General features: G+C 42.1%; 2 protein-coding genes across 3 annotated transcripts in view; one reads left to right on the forward strand and one right to left on the reverse strand.

The window, feature by feature from the left end:
* CHST11 (carbohydrate sulfotransferase 11) overlaps positions 1–19,146 on the forward strand; it is a 168,810-nt gene that overhangs the window by 125,534 nt on the left and 24,130 nt on the right. The gene's annotated exons all lie outside the window — the stretch shown is intronic.
* The window catches only part of SLC41A2 (solute carrier family 41 member 2), a 75,884-nt gene continuing 73,482 nt past the window's right edge, over positions 16,745–19,146 (reverse strand). Inside the window, exon 13 of the transcript XR_013182328.1 lies at positions 16,745–17,467. The gene's annotated coding sequence lies outside the window, so the exon portion shown is untranslated. The remainder of the gene's footprint in view (positions 17,468–19,146) is intronic.

Genomic DNA, 19,146 nt, shown 5'->3' on the forward strand with positions numbered 1-19,146 from the left:
TTTTGAAGGAAAAAGAATCATTGCAAAGGAAATTTGCTCTACTATCTAGCACTTCTATGGTCCTTTCTGCTTCCCTGGATACTAGTTACATATTTCCACTTCGATTTGTGTTCTTTAGGGAGAAGATGGTGTTATTCAAGTATTTTTTAATGCAGTAATTACAGTTTTACACAGTGAGCAGAAGGATTTGGTGTGTTGCTTTCTTTGGGTACTTATATTCTCATGTATATTGCTGGCCCAGCTGGGCACTGGCACTGGCTTTTGGACCAACCATCTATAAAATCAGGCCAAGTTTTGCTCAGATCAACTTAGGATTGCTGAGATTTCCAGCCTGTGCTCTCTTATGATGAAGCTGCAATACTTTAGCACTCCTTTATTTAGATTAGAAACTTTAATATGGCAGCACATCCCCATAATCACCACAAACAGAAGCTGGTGCTTCAAGGAGTTATTCTCATAGGTACAGGCTACAAACGAAGAAGGTGGCAGTATGTGCAGATACATAATAGCAGCTTTCAGAAAAGATAATTTCCAATAATGATTATTTGTTAATGCATCCACAACATGAGAGCAGAATAAGGGCATTCAATTGATAATGAAAACCAAACTTAACAAGAGGTGCTCCTTGTATGAAAGTGTGGCAGGTGAGAGAACTGTTTGGGAGCAGTGACATTATCCTAATTTCTTGCTTTACTACAGCTTGCCTAGACATAATTAAGGTTGAAAATCAAAAAAAAAAAATTAAGGTTGCTTTTCTTCCTCTGGAGTATAAAATGTCTAACAGAAGAGGAAGGCAGAATTTTTGTGAGAAGTGTTGTCCTGTTTCCAGCATTGGTCCAATGTAGGTTTTTTGTTATGTGTGAGACAGAGACTTTTGTTACTTCATGAGCCTCTTAGTCAATAAACTAAGAGGCTCATGAAGTAACAAAAAACTAAGTTTAGGTTTGAAGAATGTGTGATATCGTATAGTATGTGCTTCATAGAAATATTGTGGCTACACAGGAAGCCACAGGAAGTAGATACTTTATTCCTTGATTTCTTAATAGTGCTCTGTAATCTGTTTAAGTTCTCCTTGACTTGTGACTGGAGTTATTTAAGAACAATAACCCTTATGCAGTTGCGTACAAAACCTGTGCCAAGGTAATAGGTGGACTATTTACTGGTGTTTTAAATTTGAGAGCCAAACTAGTCTTTTCCAAACTCCCATTTCTATGAGGTAGGTGTCTGGTGTCTTGAGACCACAGCTCTGAGCAAAGGATGACATGTTTACAAGGGTTTGATGAGAGCTGTGGGGCTGAAACAGGGCAAGGGGTGCTCCCAAATCCTGCTCAAGGATGGCTGCTGGGATGGAGGATGCACAAGCATGTCATTTATGCCAAGGGATTGTGCTCAACACATTTCAGAGGGGTGGAACAGGAGATAGAGTTAAGGAAACCATCGGACTTTGGAACTGTTTTCAGACCCCAAAAGCAGACCGTGGTTTCGGACAATAAACGTTATTCAGCAGTGTGAATAGGAAATTGTTCCTGCTTTTCTACAGATCCATGCCATCACTGCATGCAAACTGCACGTGGTGTGCATGTTTGATGTTGGGCCCTATACCCAACCTGTGTGCTTCTAGGTTCATTTCCTGACAACCCTGCAGTGCTGCAGAGATGTCATGGTTCTGAGGCTAAAGTGTTGTTTGGATGTAAAAAACACATGAAAGACCCTCAGGGTGCCACCAGCAGCCTGTCACTGTTGTGTGGGGCTTGCACCATGCCTTCTCAGAGGTTTTAGCACTGCTAAGCACAATGATGTGCCTGGCCCAGAGTCACACAGACATTTTCCTCAGCAGCCCTGGTTGCATGTGAGCAGGTGTCTTGTGTGCCTGGGTATCTCTATTGTCTTGTGGCATTACTTTGAGGCTGTCACCCTGGCTGTATGATCACAAACCTCCTAAACCACTCCTCAACCCCTCAGAAACCTGAGAATTTATGTAATGTGGAGATTTTATCTGCATTTCGTGTGGGAACATAGGTTTATACTGAAATAGTTGTATCAGTTCAACATCTCATGAATGTGGTTACACACTGTAGATGCAGGATCGATTTAACTTTACAGCAACAGGATCAGAGAGCTCACTTGGGTCTTGTAACTGGATATGTGTAATCAGCTTCTGCTTGCAGGCTGCCTGATAAGGCAAGATCTCAAAGCATTACTATGTCAATTTAGTCCTTCTGAAATGACTGTGGACTTTGTGTCCACAAAGCTCTGTAGACACGTGCAACAATCTCAGTCCTATGTATGCACTGTACAAATATATATTTAACCTCTGCAAATGTAGAATGTGGTGTGCTGGGGACACTCAGTGGCACTTGATCCACACATGGCTTTCCCAATGTTCCTCTCCATCTACAGTGGCACAGGGTAGCCACTGAGACAGGCTGGTTGTCCTGTGGTTGTGCTGTTGGGACACCTAAGCAGAAGCATCCTGGGATACTGCTGTGCGGCATGGAGTGATGGGGAGAAGGCTGAGATTTGGAAAGCTGCTAGGAGAAGGATAAGGCCCAGACTAAAGAGGCTGCTGCAGCCATTAGCTCCAGCCTTGGAGAAGGCTGGGTCTTCAGCGTCCCTCCAGCTGTTCTCACTTCTCCCCCTTTCCCAACCTCAGCCCGGTTTTTTCATGTGCTGAAAATGTATTATTTGGTCTGCCTCTTGTCTTTACCAGTGGTTGCTGGGGGAGGGAGGGAGACTGGTATTTTGTTTTTAGTTCTTCCAGAAGCTCAGCCCTCATTGATACTTGCCAGGTCTGAACTGTAGCAGAGACACTTTAAGCTGAGTGCATACATGTCTGTGGGGAAAAAAAGAGAGCTGGTTGGTTTTGCTTTAATAATAAAATAAAGGTCCCACTAAAATTCACCCATGGGCCAAGAAACAAACATGATAAATTGCAGCCCAGAGGGTAATTCTTCTGGAAAGGTAAAATTATCTAAAAATAGCACCTTAGAATGAAAATGCTTCATTGACAATAACTACAGTGTTGCTATGGTGATGCTGGAAAAAAATGATCGTTATTATACAGCCACAGAACTGCTCCCCCGCCCTCCCATGCCATGAATCAACTGCTAGTATTAAAATCACAGACAAATTTTGTGTTACATTTCAGTTCTTTTCCTTGTCTGAATGCTTCTCTGTTCTAGTGCATGTCCCACAGACAAATGAAACACCATCAGGGGAAGGCATTGAAATAAAGTTTACTGGTCAGCTCAGTGTGATCTATTTATGTATTATCTCAATTGCAACCATGCCCTTTCTTTTGTCAGAGCAGCTTGCTCCAAGAGCAGGGAGGCAGTAGTCAGAGCAAGATCCAAAGGTAATAGCTTGATGGGACTGTTCACGGATTTTTTTTTCCAGCCTGCAGCAAGTAAAAGACATAATACTGATGAAATCCAGAGCCTTTTGTTTCAACAGGTTTCATGTACACCTCCCAGGGTACATGGTATCCTGCTTTGTGAGGATTATGAGAAATGAGGAAGTTGAAACTCCAAATTTCTTTTAAGAAAACATAGTTTGGCAACAGTGTTTCTTTTAGCATTCTTGCATTCTTACCAACAACAGAAGAGCTGGGTAATACCGTTTTGATATACTCAGCCCATTAAGGCCCAGTTTGGGGGATTTTAAATGCAACATGACTTCAAAACATTTATGGCTCTGCAGAGACTGTATTTGCAGGCAAGTAGAGCTTCACAATCTTTTGTGTGGCAGCTGAAACCTACTTAACCGTCTGTCTTATGTGAAGCTGGTAAATGGCTCTGTTTATACAGCAGCTGCATCTCAAATGCAATCCATACAGCTGGCAGTGGACCAGTTGCAATGTAGATGATATTTTAATTTCTCCATCAAATGCTATCTGTAATTTACGAGGCTTTCCTTAGACAATAGAACCAATATTAAATCACACAGCAGGTACTGTGTGGTACTTCCTGCCTTCCTTGAGGAGCCTGGAGTATGCCAGTTACTGTAGATAATGTTGTATGAACATGAAAAAAAATATATCCATGTGTTCATAAAATTAAGTTTAATTTCTAGCTGCATATAGAGTCTCTGACTTCTCCATGTTGATTTTGGGCTAGAGCCATCAGTATGCAGACAACTGCTTCTATGTGCCACCTGGCCTTACCTAAAGAAGATACAGCGTCAGTTTCATGGGCTCAAGAAATTATATAATTAGACTTTTAGGGGATTTGTAGCCCTCTAAAGCTAGGAATTGAATTTTATGAAGGGTAATTTTAAGGGTGGTTGACTGGCAGCGTGGGAGGATGGAACATTAGATAGCAAAAGAGGAGGGTTTTATTAACTGTCTTTCTCTGCTTTTGCTTCAGGATAATTATTGGGCCAAGCTGCATTGAATTCAGAGGAGATGGAGGCATCTGAGACTTTGTAATGTTACATAATATTTTTAAACAGTGACTCAAACTCTGGCTTTGCTAGCTGGAAGGTTTGGTGCTCTCCTTTGTAGCTGGTATTCCAGTGGTGAGGAAGAATAAGAATGTGCAGGAAAGTGAGTCTGCGTTTAGTTTTTCATACTGCATGTGGGAAGATAATGATGGACTCTTATCCCGACGTGGCACTGAATGAAAAGATTCAATTCAGGCAGAGCATTATAGAAACATAAAGAATTTCACAATGCTTTCCTCCACATGTTTATATATAGCATATTCCTTTCGTTCAGCTTTGCACAGAGTTCAGGTATGAAAGGCTGTGTTTAGAAGGTATTGTGATTCAGGTTTAAAGTGATGGTGATCCACACTCACTGAAAATAATGAAAGACTTTCTCTGATTTAATCAAGCTTCAGTTTGGGGTTACAAGGCAGGGGGCTCAGAAATGAGACCTCCCTCATGCATCCTAAAGCTCTAACACAGATTGCTCTAGCTGATAGCTCTGACATAGAGAGCAGAATTTGCACTTCTGAAAGTCATTTAATGCAGACCTGTTTTGCTGCCTGCAAATACACAGAGGGAAATAGGTATGCCAGGTAACAGCAGAATTTGGCACAGCCACCAAGATGACTTTCAGAAGGTGAGAGGCATTGTGTCCAGTCCAAAAGGGTCTGAAATTCAGTGGGAGCCTTGCCCAGAGGTAGGATACTTGTGGGCAGCTGCCTGGTGTCACAATGCCTCTGTAGGAGGCAGCTTCTCCCAGGTCCTGCTGGTCTGTGCAGCCCCTGGTTGGGGAAGGGAGGAAGTACATCCCTTCTTCTCTCATGCTGCACCTGCTTACATTACAGCCCTCTTTGTAATTCTGAAATGGAATTGGATCAATAGTCTTGAGAACTGAAAAACAGCATTTCAAAGTGATGTTAATTCTTGAAGAGCTGAATACTTACACAAACATGCATAGGTGTCTACCTTGAGGGACCAAACTATGTCCTCCATGTCCAAACAAGATTATGAAATTACAGGTTCGCTGACTGTACATCAAAAGGAAGGTCACAGTGGAAATGTTTTTCTTAACCAGAAGCTTAGCTCCTGTTGGAGTTCTTGCTGGTGGGAGGTAACATTTACATGCTGGTAAAGTAAGATTCCAGTCTTACGTGGGGGTTAACCATTCCTTCTCATTTACAGGGTCTGTCTTTAGTGTACAGGTAGTATAAGATGGTATGTTATTTTACACAGAGGCCACCATTGTCATCTCCTGGAATCATCTTAATACGGGTTACAACTGCTGAATACTTCGCATCTGTATAAAAATACAAAGAGATTCTACAAAGAAATCATCTGGCATCTCTGTTCTGGAAGAAGCACAGGCTTAATGAAGAGTAGTTATGTAGGATCTGCTTATTTTACCTCTGGCAGAGCAGTTGGTATGAATACATGCTGTGTAGTGCTAGATCCCTTGGGAATCCTTCGAAATATGTTAAACACTATCTACGTATTTCTCCTCCTTTCCTTAATGACTCACTAACTTTTATGAAAGTATATCATTCCTTTCTCTTCTCTTCTGATGATAAGTGAGTTTGTTTAGCAAATGATGGCCTCTCAGTTCTCCTTTCTGGGCTTTAAAACTAAACATTTGTTCAAAAATTTGTAAAAGGTATTGTGGTGTTAGCTTGAAGCTTTAAAACTTCGCCTGTCCTTGGATGAATATGTGTGAAGGAAAAATAACTCAGAGGGCATGATCTGTGATTTCCTCCAGGAAACAGGCAAGAAAGACCCTCTGTGAATCCAAACCACCAAAGAGTTAACCCTGGGCTTTCACAGGAGTACAGGAGGAGTATTTTTCTAAATAACAATAGAGGCTAAAACCAGGATCAGATACTTGACAAGAAGATAGGAAATGGCATATGAAAATCATTCCTCTGTGGAAGGCTAGCGCATAATCTGCGTCCTCTTTTAAGACCCAGAGAAGACCTTTTTGCTAATTTTGCCGCTTTTGAGAGCTTTTCCCTCTTCTGCAGAGGTAGCAGCCTGTGGAGAAGCGCCTGCAAATATGTATAAGATGTGCCTGACACAGAGCTGTGTGCTCACCCTGAAGTCTTGGTGTTTTTAGAACAGACAACAAAGACCCCATTGCCTGCAGTGAGTTGTGTCAGTACAGGCTCTACCAAAACACGTCCCAGGCTGGCTTGAGAGGCAGCCTGAGCTCTTCCACCCACTTTTGAGCATGTGCATGGGGCAGCCCTGGTGTGGACAGGATAACAGAAGCAAAGCAGGTGAGAGTGGAATGCCTTAAACAATGGCTCTCAGCTCACGTGCCTGCCTCCATTTGTGCATCTCCATTATCATCTACCCTCTTTAGCTCTTTCAAGTAATGGCAGGCTGAGGGCATGTGAGGGACACTGAGGCATGAGCTAGCCCCCCATCACCCTGAGGCTGATGTGTTTCTTTCCTTGAAAGACCCTTCCCAGCCCTGTGTTTCTGATTCACTTCCTGCAGTAATTGTTATGGCTGATGTTAAGGGCTTGTAATATCCAGTGCATAAATTCTGCAGTGGCAGAATCATTGCATTTTATATCCACTGGGATTAAGCTAATCTGTTGTGTTATGCTGAGAACTCAGAAAGTAAGAGGAACCCTTTCATACATTACAACATCATTTAGTAGAGGTTATTTAAAAGTTGCTGGAGCCTCTTTATAAAACAGTGACCATGAAAGCACTGGTCTGCCGTATATTCACGTGATGTGCAGTGCTTACACTGCGGTTGGTGGAGATTGAGGAATGGGTAAACAGATGTCCTTGGGAGTGATCTCAGCCTTGGCCTGAAAAACAGTGACCTCTTCCAGAGTGAGATGTGGATATGTTAATTGCTGATCTTTTAACATCACTGGCTGCTGCACTAGATAAGTCCCAGGTGTGTGAAATATCATCCATTTGTCTCGTGTTTCAGCAACTGAATTCGTGTAACAGAGAACTTCCATGGGCTACAGGCTGAGATTTTATCTTCTCTGCAGCATCAGTTCAAATGATTCTTGAGTCCTTGGCCACACACAAAACCTGCCCTTCTGGGTGTAGTGGCGAGTAGGAGTAGGGGCAGCAGGCCCACCTGGAAATATACTCAGGTACACCTTTGCTTCCAGATGCTGACTGGCCCTCTCTGTAGCAAGGGTCCTGAAAGGACCATCCTGCTCTCAAGCAAGGATATTCTCCTCATTTTGCTTCAGGACCTTTTGCTATTCAGTAGCAAACAGGAAATGCAAACAGGACCTTGCTCTGTTGACTGCCAAACAGCTACTTGTGGAAGCCCAGGAGACTGGGTGATTTTCCTCAACAAGGCATTGCTGTGTCTGGTGCTCTGTGTGATGTACACATGAGGATGTACTGTCTCTAGTAAAGTTTTGCAGGATGTCCACTCAAAATCAGCCTCAGCTGAGCAAGGCAGCCAGTGACCTGAGCTAACTTAGCAACAGAGACTTAATTGTAGGGATTAAAGTCATCACAGACTGTTCTGTTGTCTTGAATGTGACTTTTGCTTAATAAAAACAGTCAATAGGAGTAGATCTATTGCTCAGGTTTTCAGCTGTGGCTTTGTAATTCAGTGTATATCTCGTAAATGTTATGCTAAGTTCCTGGCTGAGTTCCTGACAATTCCATAAGGCTACGAGCACTTATCCTCATGGACAACACAGAACAGTTTTGCTCTGATACTTCTTTGGTGTATATATGTCTTTTTCTAGCTGATCATACCAACGACACATCTGCTCTCTTGGGTTAGGCTTTAGCTCTGAGTTTGGCGCCATCCCACTATCACTGCCTTCAGCCTTGAGAATGTCTATTCCACAAGTGAAAAAACGGCTTTGCCCAGAGCCGTTTTTGTTTGTTTGGTCTTGGTTTGTTTTGGCTTTTTGTTATTCTAGCTCAGTAAGGCTGACCTTGTCTTGAGGTTTTGAAGCCCACAGATCCACAGACCAGAGCCCTAGGGAAGAAGCAGTACTGTTAAATACCTGATCACTGTGCAGAAGTGACAGTGAGTAAACCCTGATCTCTCAAGATGTTGTCTTCAGTTGGCTTTATGTCCCTCCCTGAAGTTCCAGGAGATACAATGGTCTGCCAGAGGTGAACTTCATCTGAAAAGAGTCCCGTGAGCAGTAACTTGTTCTTATTTCCTACAGTTCAGCTATATCTGGGAACATGTTGATCGTGATTCGACTGACAGGTCTGTTAGTCAGTTTTGCGAGTTCAGCTTTGGAAATAACTGTATTTAGTTCCAAGAATAAGAGCTCTGTTGTCGCTCATGACCTGCTGTTCTCATTCCAGTAATTGACCACAATAGTCAGCATCCTGAGGATCATGCATTTTTGGACCTACATTGTTGTTCTTGCAGAGAGAAAACCTCTTTGTATTCTGTAGGTGCATTTGTATGCATTCATTTTGTAGAGTTCTTAAAGGGATTAGCAAAAGATTATCTATCATGGATAGCTGGCTAAAGGAAATAATTCCCCTTAATCTGTGTAATTTTCCCTACATTGACACTTCTCAAATTTTTTCACAAAATAGTATAATTTTGAACAATTTTCTTAGCACATCTGAGGATGTCTGTTTTCTCTTTGGAGCCCCTCCTGTTGCCATAACACAAATATTCCCTTGACTCATCTTTGTTCCGTTGCTAATAAAAGTCACAGTCATCACTAACTTCAGGTTAAACAGGGCTGTATGCAAGAATGCAAGGAAAAAAGTCAGTCTTTGAGAACTTAAGAAAGAGCAGGATTAGAGATGCCTGGTAACCTTAACACAGTCCCTCTGGGTGTTATAGAATAGACTTTGATTGTGTAGTTTTATGTGGCCCATGGGCCTTTCTAACTTGAGCCAAACTAATGCATGGCTCAGAACAGGAGCCAGTGTTGGCATGTGCTTCAGCTTTCCTTCCCTGGGCACCCAACATCCTTTGTTTGCACAAGAGATGTGAGGCCTTTTGGCTACTGTTCTACGTGTGGAACCATTCTAGACCTTGCCAGTGGTGTTACCAGTAGCTTGTAAGAGGAGGTTTTCTCTCAGGGTGCACTTTCATAAACATTAGAAAGCAAATTGAGGGTCGGACCTGATGGTCTTAAAGATCTTTTCCAAGCAAATGATTCCATGGTTCTGTGAAGGACAGAAAGCAACATATGACATTATAATTCCTTTTCTGTCTACCATGTAAACAATATGGCCAGTAATTAAATCACATTGCAAACCTAACATTTTGGGAGAGCTGTAGCTTCCAGTCCCAGTAACTGAAAGACAACTCTGCATTTACCCATCCCTAGCATTATTTTGTAGGGCCTAGAAACAGGTTTTCTTTGCAAAAGCTCAAGGAGTCTAGCTTTATGTCCCTCTGAAATGTCCTTTTGTTGGATTCTAGTGCTTTTGTGTTAGGAATAGAGATGCTTGGTGAACATGTGGTTTTGCTGTGCCGTGCTTGTGTGGGGAAGATGTGAGCAGTGTGGCAGCTCTCAGCTGTGCCTCACAGTAGATCCACTGCAGGGGACAGGCAGTGTCCATGGCTAGCAAGGATTGTTTGACACAGGAGAAGAATTGGTCAAATGGTGCTGGCTCTCCTTTATCTCATAAAATGTCAAAAAATACTCAGTAGAATTCATAGTCTACTGCCCAAGTATATTATTGCTGCAGGGGATACTGTTCTCTGCTTGCTTATGGGAGCAAATGTGGTTGTAGACATCAGTGTAGGAAAATCTGGTCCCCTGAACCAGAGTCTGGAGCTGAAGCCTCAATCAGTCCGACCAAATTAGAACATTTATTGTCCTGATCTAGAATATTTATTGTCCTTCTCAAACACATGAGCAACCAGTTTCAAGAAAACTTCTTCAAGGAAGGCACATGCTTCCAAGATATGTAATTCTCCATTCCCACAGCCTAGTTTGGGAAGATGGGAATTACAAATTTGTATTCAGTGCAGCACTATTTCTTGGTTTCCATCTCAAGTTTTGTAGCAACACTTTGGATCACAAAGCCTTCCTCATGTACTTCTTAACCTTTTAAAGGGAGTATTAATAGAGGATGGTGTTTGTCTGGCAGCTAATACTTGTTATGAGAAATCAAGTGGCACATACCACATGGCAAGATTCTCTGGAATCACACATTTGCCCTCAAAATGTGAGGATAATTGCACTCTCGTGTGTTGAGAAACCATAGCAGTCATGGAAAGACATACTGATGGTGATGATTTTGTAAGGGCCTCCAAGATTCTTAGCACGTAACAGGGGATGGAGTAACTTTTTTTATTACTTTTTGTAGCTATTTCTTAAAAAAGCAGAAGGCACAGTTCTTCAAAGTGACAGAACAGCTGCTTGATTTTCACAACGACTAAGCACAGGCTTAATGCTAAATGCATGCTTAAGTGCACAGCTCTGTCAAGATGATGAGCTAAGTTGGAGTCTGACATTTTCTCCAAAATATATGTAAATTAGATCTGTAATATGTGATTTCTGCAGGCCACTAACTAAATCAGCTGAGTGCCAGTTCAGGCATGTGTACTCTGAAGCAGACAGTGCCTGTAATGTTCATCCATACAAACAGCTCCCTTCTCTTTCCTAAATGAAAGGCAAAGCTTATTCCAACTTAGAGAGTGATGCCAGTAGAAGTGGTGAATGTCTGAAATGGGTCTGTGTTACTGGCTGTGTTTCTGGTTTGCTTCTCAATCAGTTGTCATGAAAAGAATTTACCTTTGTTAAAAAGACCATATGAAAACATGCAGTTGTGCTTTGTGAGTGCGATTGAAAATGAAGCCCAAAATAACCAAGGACTCAGTGTAATGGATAAAATGGGTGTTTAGTATTTTGTCTGGGGACATATGCTGGTAGTGGTGAAAGAGCTGGATGTATAGACTTGGTTTAATCTGCTAAATGATAATTTCCCAGCAAGTAGCAAAATTTGGCAGGATTTGTTGTTGTTTCTATAATAGTATTTGTTGTCAGAAATCCAGTTTGATCCAGAACTTTATACATACACTACCGTACCAGACTGATTACAGTTACATACTTTTTTCTTTTTAAGCTTTATCTAATGGATTTCTAATTCTCTTGATATCTAAAGTGAGAAGAATTTCTCTGAAGCTGAAGAGCTCCTTTACTGCAGAGAAAATTCTGCTCCTGTCTCTGTAGGAAGAAGAGGCCCCCTGTGCAGGTGTAATGCGATGATGGGCCAGGGAAGCTCAGATGGAGGGGTAGGAGGTTTGCACCATCTGATACAGAGCTCAGCCCCTTGAGGCTCCTGGCAGGAGGCTTTGAAGGGGTGGAGGAATGCTGCTGGGTTTGGTGGCCATAACTGAGCTGCTCCAGAGCTAGCAGAAGGAGCTGCTTGCGCTCCCCATGTCTCCAACAGCCACCCATGGCGCTGACAGAGGCTGCTGGCACTGTAGCCAGCAGGATTGGCCATAGCAGCCTGGCAGCCTTGTGGTTAGAGGTGGAGGCTTCTTGGCAGTGCTCAGTAGGATGGCTCTTCATGGGATCCAGGGTTCCACACTCTCCAAATCCCATGATGATCTTCAGTGGAAGGATGAGTGATCCATCCCCAGGGAATGGAAAGAGGTTATGTGACAAGGATGGTACTGTTCATGTCCCATCTGGATCTGTGTGAGGGGGGTGAAGCCAGTTGTATGAGAAGTCTAGTTCAGGTAAGGTATCATTACCTCAGGCTGTTACCACAGTGTGAAAAAGGGTTCTTTGTAAAGGTTTAGCATCTAAACACAATATTACAATGTCATCCAAGTGAGTAAATGTAGGACTACAGCTACCATGAAGGCTTACCTACACTCAACTAATTACAGGATCAATATTAAAACATGAATCACAGCTTAGTGTGATTTGTATCAAGAATAACAGGAATAAATCAAGCAGCATGGTGTATTTAATTTTGTAAATGATGGGAAAATGCATACTATTCTCCAATTGATGTAGCAGCAGGAATTGCCAACATCTTGTAGGAGGAGAAAACTCGGACTGAGGATTAATGCTCCTTAACCAGAGCTGCAAAAGCTCTTGGTCATAAGAGGCATTATTCTCAGGTACTCTTTTTAAAAAAAATTAAAATTCTCATTAAATGTACATAGCATCTGCCCATTAAATTTCTCATTAAATGTACATAGCATCTGCCCATTCTGACCTTGGTAGGAGGCAGCCAGGATGGGAAACTTTCCTTTTCTGCCAACACCACCGGGGTGCACTCTGTCTTGGTGCCTGGTTGTAAGCAGGGATTGTGCCTCTAGGTTGTCAGTTCTGCTCAATTTTTTATCTTTGTACTTGCATAGTTTCCATTGCTTTTGTTTCATTTATTTGCCTTTAACTGTCTATATTATGGTGACTTCTGCCACCCAGTCCTGGGCAACATCCCAAGTGGCATCTTCTGCTGGCAAACCCTATCCTGGAAGATCTTCATGCTCCAGCTGTTCCAGAAAACAGTGGGGAGAAAAAAAACCAAAAAACCCCAAACCAACAAATCTAATTTCATTTGTTTAACTTCGCACTGAGTCACATGCTCCAGGCACCCTTAGCCTGAGGGACAGACCTGCATTCCAGGCAGTGTTGCCTGAGGACCCCTGTCAAGAAGCTTCATGAGAATTTATGAAGCTCATCATGTCAGTGCAGAGAGGGCTTAACGCTGACTCTCAAACCTAATCCCAGAATGTCTGGGGTCTAACTGTCCAACAGTGTCCAATCCCAACCTCAGCCTCACAAAAATTCAGGATTGAATTTGTATTCTTGTCAGAAGCACTCCTGGAGTGAGGATACTTCCATGTGAGACTAAAGGGGGTAGTGAACACTTTGTGCTCAGAGATCTGAGGGGGATGTCAGGTAACAGAGGATGGCATTTAGCAAACTGGGCATTATTTAATAATACTAATGACATCATTGGGGTCTCAGTTACCTGGTCCCCTCTGAGCAGGGATGCTTGTTGGAAGGGTTTTGCACATGTATTTTTGGACTTCTGTGCTTGTATCAAGCATAAATCATCATTCTAATGGCAAAAACAAGAGCTATGACATGCCACTTAGTGGCATTATTGGCTAAACAAGAGTTAATTAAAGGGGATATAAGGTACTAATTTTTCAGACTGAAAAGGAAGAATTGGGGTGGAGGGATGCCCTAAAGCAATGCTATTTTACCTAATGCCAGATATGTGAAATGTATCTGGTGGCCATAACTAGAAAGCATTGATTTTTCCATTGGAGGTCGTACTTCATTCAACTCATTTATCTAATTATTCCTAAAGGCAGGGGTTTAATAAAATGACTTTGGATAAACCATCAAGATTTGCCATCTGTGGTGTGCCAGGGTTAACTGGCTGGAACTGAGAAAGCACTTCTGTCCTGCTTCTGTGACTTCTTTGTCACCATTCATAGCAGTGTGATTGGCACTGACTTTCAGCCTGGAATGCTCACATGGGTCCATAAATCACGCTGTTCCTGTCTTCAGTGCCTCACCAGTTTGCAAAGAATGTCTCCCAAACTCCTCTTCCACCTACTTCCTCAGCTGCTGAAATACCTGAGCAGAGCAGTGGAAACCACTTGTGCATTCCTACCACTGGAAGCTCCTCTCAGGCCTGCTGGGAAGGGAGGGCTTGCTGGGCCTCAGGACTTCTAGATGGAGAGGGGTTTCCACAACCTAAAGGCAGCCTTCAACTTGAGTTATTGTGGGACTAAATGAATAATTTCTTGTTGATGAAGAAGATTTATGTATAGCCAGATAAAGACTTTGAGCTCTTTCTCTGCATGTTCTGTGGGCCAGCCACATTGCAGATCGTTCCATCACTAATCCTAATGACTTCCCAAGATCACTGCTTGCATTGTGCTTTATGAGTTTTGGTTTAGCCAAATAACTCCACCATACAGGAAAATCAAGTGCATTGGGATGCATTAGATTTATAAAAGTTTCAATGAAAAGGTTAAATTGATGGGCAACATCAAGTATTCTACTTACTACAAACCAAAAGACCAAAAAGGCTTTTAAACTCAAAAGCATATCAGAGTATAAATCAAAACATTTTACTTTTTAGAGCAGAGAGAACAAAAAGCTTGAAATTTAACTGCAGGCAAAGAGAGCCAGTCTGCTCTCTGGCCCAGAGATGAGCTGCCAGGGCACAGATTGCTTTCCTGCAGCTCAGCTGCGTCACCTCCTGATCAGGACTGCCATATCCAGACCATCCAGATGGTCCAGGGTGGGCAAACCACACCCAGGGACTGCATGGCATTGGCCACAGGGGTGGACATGGCACACCAGTGCTCAGGTGCAGGGATGAGTTTGGCCAACCTGGTCAGTATATAGAGTAGCTTTGGACTTGGAACACTTTCAGCTGAAAAAGGCTGGCATATTAATCCCCTTAGTCAGGTACCTTCATTAAGTGGTCTCAGTATTTAATCCATTTTACTGTGACTGCACAGTATATGACATATCAGTGGTCAAGTAACCTTTCCCCCCACTACCTTGGAAGAAAAAGCAGGGCAGGGCAAACGTTTCCAATTACCCCAAATATTGCTATGCTGTTGGATCATTTTGATCTGAGAAACTCCATCCTGTCAGCCATCTGAGAGCATGGGGGTGATAACAAAGAGATCATGAAGGGGTGTTTGATGTAGCTGCTGAATATTATGAAGTCTTTGGGGTTACAGGTACAAGAGGTGAAGCATAATGAAGGTCTGTTTAATTACAGCACTCAAATATGGTGGTAATAGGCAACTGTATAAGTCTGTGTTAGAGTTAGGGTTTTCATTATGTTTTTAATGAAATACTGATTAGCCTGTACTAATTGACATGAACCCTGAGCAGACTGCAGCAAATGAAAACAACCTGGCAACTGGCTGCTACCATGCATTGGTTGTGTCCAGCCCTTCCTCACTGCAGGCTGCTGGGATGTGAGTGAGGTGATGGCAGTAACAGGGCCTGTTCCATGGATTTCAGTATTTAAGGTGTCTCTTGTCGTCTTCCTTTCTTCCTCTTCTATTTCCAAATTAATGGAGCTAATTTCTTATACCTGCTTCACTCACATTTTTGTTTGCTGTTACTTTTATGGGCAAGCAATGGCTTTAAGCAGCCAAGTAAAATAGACTTGTCTTCATGTCAGCTGTTGGTGAATAGATTTTGTGTGTGGATTGGTGGGTTTTCATGAGAGCTTTACAAGTTCAGTTCCTGTTTGCTCTCTGCTCGCTTCCAGGAACAGGATTTTGTATGAGCTTAACATTTTTCTTTATAATCAGTATACTGTGCTTATGGTATGTCTGTTGCTGAAATGCAAGTACTAGATGAAATATTTTTATCTGAGAGTAGGTGTCTGACAGCTTTAGCCAGATTTACCTTTCAGTTGGACTTTTATTCCTTAGGACTGCCTGGCAATTAAGTGGTTCCTTTTATTTTAAATGAAGATTTTCATCCTAGACACATAAGCTCAAGTTTCATCTTGAATCATGTTAACCTAACTTTCAGAAAATCAGGTTAAAAGCCCAGAGCCAGCTGAAAAATTAGCTGCTTTATTTTATCTAAAGTTGATTTTTGATGGTTAGTACCCACTTTAAAATATATAGACCATTATCTCTTGCAGTGTAAACACTGGAAAATGTCACATTTAATAAAAACTGTGACCTCATTCTCGGCTTAATTTTAAATGAGTTTCATTATTTTACTCAATATATTATTTATTCGTGTATTCAAATATATTTATTCAGTGAAGGCAGAGATATTTTGATTAATTCAAAGACTAAATGCTCTGTACTTCTGATGCAAATTGATGCAGAAAGAAAAAGGAAAAAAAAGGTAAAACTCTCTTTGTACTCTGAGGGCTAAATGCATCATCAGAATGTAAGAAATGCTGTTTGTGTGCAATCAAGTGAGGAGCTATGTTATCCTGAATCTCTCTCCATGGCTTTTATTATTATAGCAAAAATAAAATTCAGCACATGGGTTATATAGTTGTTCAATGCCTATTTACAGACCCCATTTAGATGGGGAGTAAATGGTTAGATGAGCCTTGCCAGTTATTCAGGTATTGCGGCATGACTCCATTATTTCTTTGCTATTTTTTCTATAATTCTACCAACTTTGCCTTTCTCAATTGAAATATGATAATTAAGAAAAAAAAAAGCAGCCTACAATGCAAAAGAAGTGAGATTTTTCAACCAGCACTCACCATTATAATAATTAATTCCCCACTGAAGTGGGGAGTTAATCTCATTGGCATGACTTTGGTGGGAGCAGAGCTCAGGCCAACGCTCAGCACTATTAACCCACAGAGCAGTGATGCGTGGTAACATTTGCACAGCTTGACAGTATGTCCAGGCTGTGGGAATTGCAGCAGGGTAAAATCTTAAAGGGGCTTTGGACTAGGCCTGTTATTTTCAACTGAAATCACTCATAGAATTTTCATAAAGTGAATTTTGCTTAGGAAAAAAAGCCTGGTGAATTTTGTTACTTTTGGTTTTCATACATATTTGGGGAAATATGTGTACTTTTTAGAGCACAAGTCCTGTGGGGAGCATCTGAGGGAGCAGTGGTTGTTTAGCTTGGAGAAAAGGAGGCAGACAGGGAACCTTCTTGTTCTCCACAAGTACCTGACAAGAGGTAGTAGCCAGGTGGGAAGTGAGTCTCTTCTCCCAGTCACAGGACAAGAGGAAATGGCCTCAAGTTGTGTCAAGTGAGTTTTAGATAAGATATTGGGAGAAATGTCTTTACTGAAAGCGTTGTCAAGCGTTGGAACAGTCTGCTTGGAAAAGCGGTCGAGTTGCCACCCCTAAAGGGGTTTAAAAGATGTGACCAACCTCAGCATGCCCAGCTGGGTCTGATGATGTAGATGATGATGATGAGGTAGCAACTATGGGCTCTTCTCTTGCTCATGCACAGTCAATCCAGGGTCAAGGTGGGGATGCCCAGGGGTCAAGAAACCTTGTTTTGCATCATCCAGATCCTGCTGTTTCCCCTGTCTATTCTGTGGTTCTCAACAGGAAGGGAAATGCTGCTATCGTATTGCAGAATAGTTTTGTTATGTGATTCTCCATCTGGTGGGCCTGACAAACAAACAAACAAACAAACACATCATGTCTGAGAGATGAACATGGAATATGTCCATGCGGCCTGCTGTAATGCAGGTCACTATTCACAGAATCACAGAATGGTTTTGGTTGGACAAGACCTTGCAGATTACCTAGTTCCACCCCCCTACCATGAGCAGGGACACCTTTCCCTGATTGCTCAATGTCACACCCAACTGCGGCTTGAAAATAGGGTGTAACCCTGTCTCTGGTGCACGTCCTAGTTGTGTGCTCGGCTGCCTGCCTGAAAGGCTGGAAATTTTAATCTGATCCTCTTCATAGATATGGCTGGAAAAAGGTCCAAGGTAGTGGAAACCCAGTGCCTCTGCTGTGCAGTGGCTGACAGTGGCATGAGCCAGGCATTTTCCTGAGCACCATCCAGAAAACAGCCTTTCCAACTGCAGGGTGAGAATTTCTCTCTCAGGTCTCTGTACCCATCTTTCTCTCTCATGTTTTATTTGGTCCCCAAGAGGGAATTTCACTGACATTACCTGATCCTCTGGTCATTATGGATCTGAAAGCAGAAATTTTGTGGTCAGGTTCCCAGAGTCTATGCATACAAAAAAATGTCAGCCTGCTGCAGCCCTATATAAATCACTGGTAGAAACAGGAAGGTTTTTGTTCTGATTCTCCATAGATCAGCCAATAAGCTTCTGGCTGGGCATTCCCACACCTTTGCATGCACCCCCAGACAATATTCTGTCTTGTAGCCATTGTGTACAATATAGAAATTGATGTGATTGTGTAATACAGAAATTTCCAGTGGAGGCACCTGTTCCTCTTACCTATGATAAAGTCTCCCCAGGCACTTACAGACACACTGCAGTTCATCTGAACCATGAAGTGTAAAGCAGCTAATCTTTTTGATCAAAATTAGAATATTGAGATAAGAGCATTCCTCTTTCCCTTACAATATCTGTATTGCTCTATTGCATTAACCGGATTCTGCAATACTAGTTTAAACATATGAAACATAAGACAGTAGCTGTTTGTGCATCTAAGAATAGTTATGCTATATCAATAAGCTGAGGATATCCATCTGTCTACTGAAGCATGCTCTTCACATGGGATTTGCCCAAAATAAGAACTTGGTGTTCCAAAAATCTGGTTACAGAAATTGGAATGTTACTTAGAGCATGAAATAACTGCCTTGGCATAAATGTCCCATTGGCTTCTGGTGTCTGCAGAGGCAGGAAAAAATGACCTGTAAGGTTGGGAAAATGTCTTCAGGTCAGAACTTACCAACCCTCAATGTCTCTCTTATGTTCTTCGAAGCGAGAGATCTTAAAACAAACCCCAGCACCAGAGAAGGCACCTGCAGAGTACTGTCAGTGTGTTGATCTAGACATCAGATTCTTCTCATCTGTTTGCAGTTCTCAGTCACATCACTGTGTAAACTTTGAGGACTTAACTCATGCTTAGGATATCAAAATACTTCCTTTTGTCTTTTTTGTCTTTTTTTCTTTTTTTTTTTTTAATTCCTTCTGTGTGAAAACTTGGCTGTGAAGCTTAATAATAAAACCCATGGGCAGCTGTCGTCATAATATAAATCTCCCTTGTGTCAGTGGGCCATTCACTGAGCCCTCAGCAGGGTGTATTGCATCCTGCAAGAATTCTCATAATTTTCTCAGGTAGATATTTTCATAACTGCTGGA

This window comes from Agelaius phoeniceus, chromosome 5 (assembly GCF_051311805.1).
Source record: "Agelaius phoeniceus isolate bAgePho1 chromosome 5, bAgePho1.hap1, whole genome shotgun sequence".
Lineage (NCBI taxonomy): Eukaryota > Metazoa > Chordata > Aves > Passeriformes > Icteridae > Agelaius > Agelaius phoeniceus.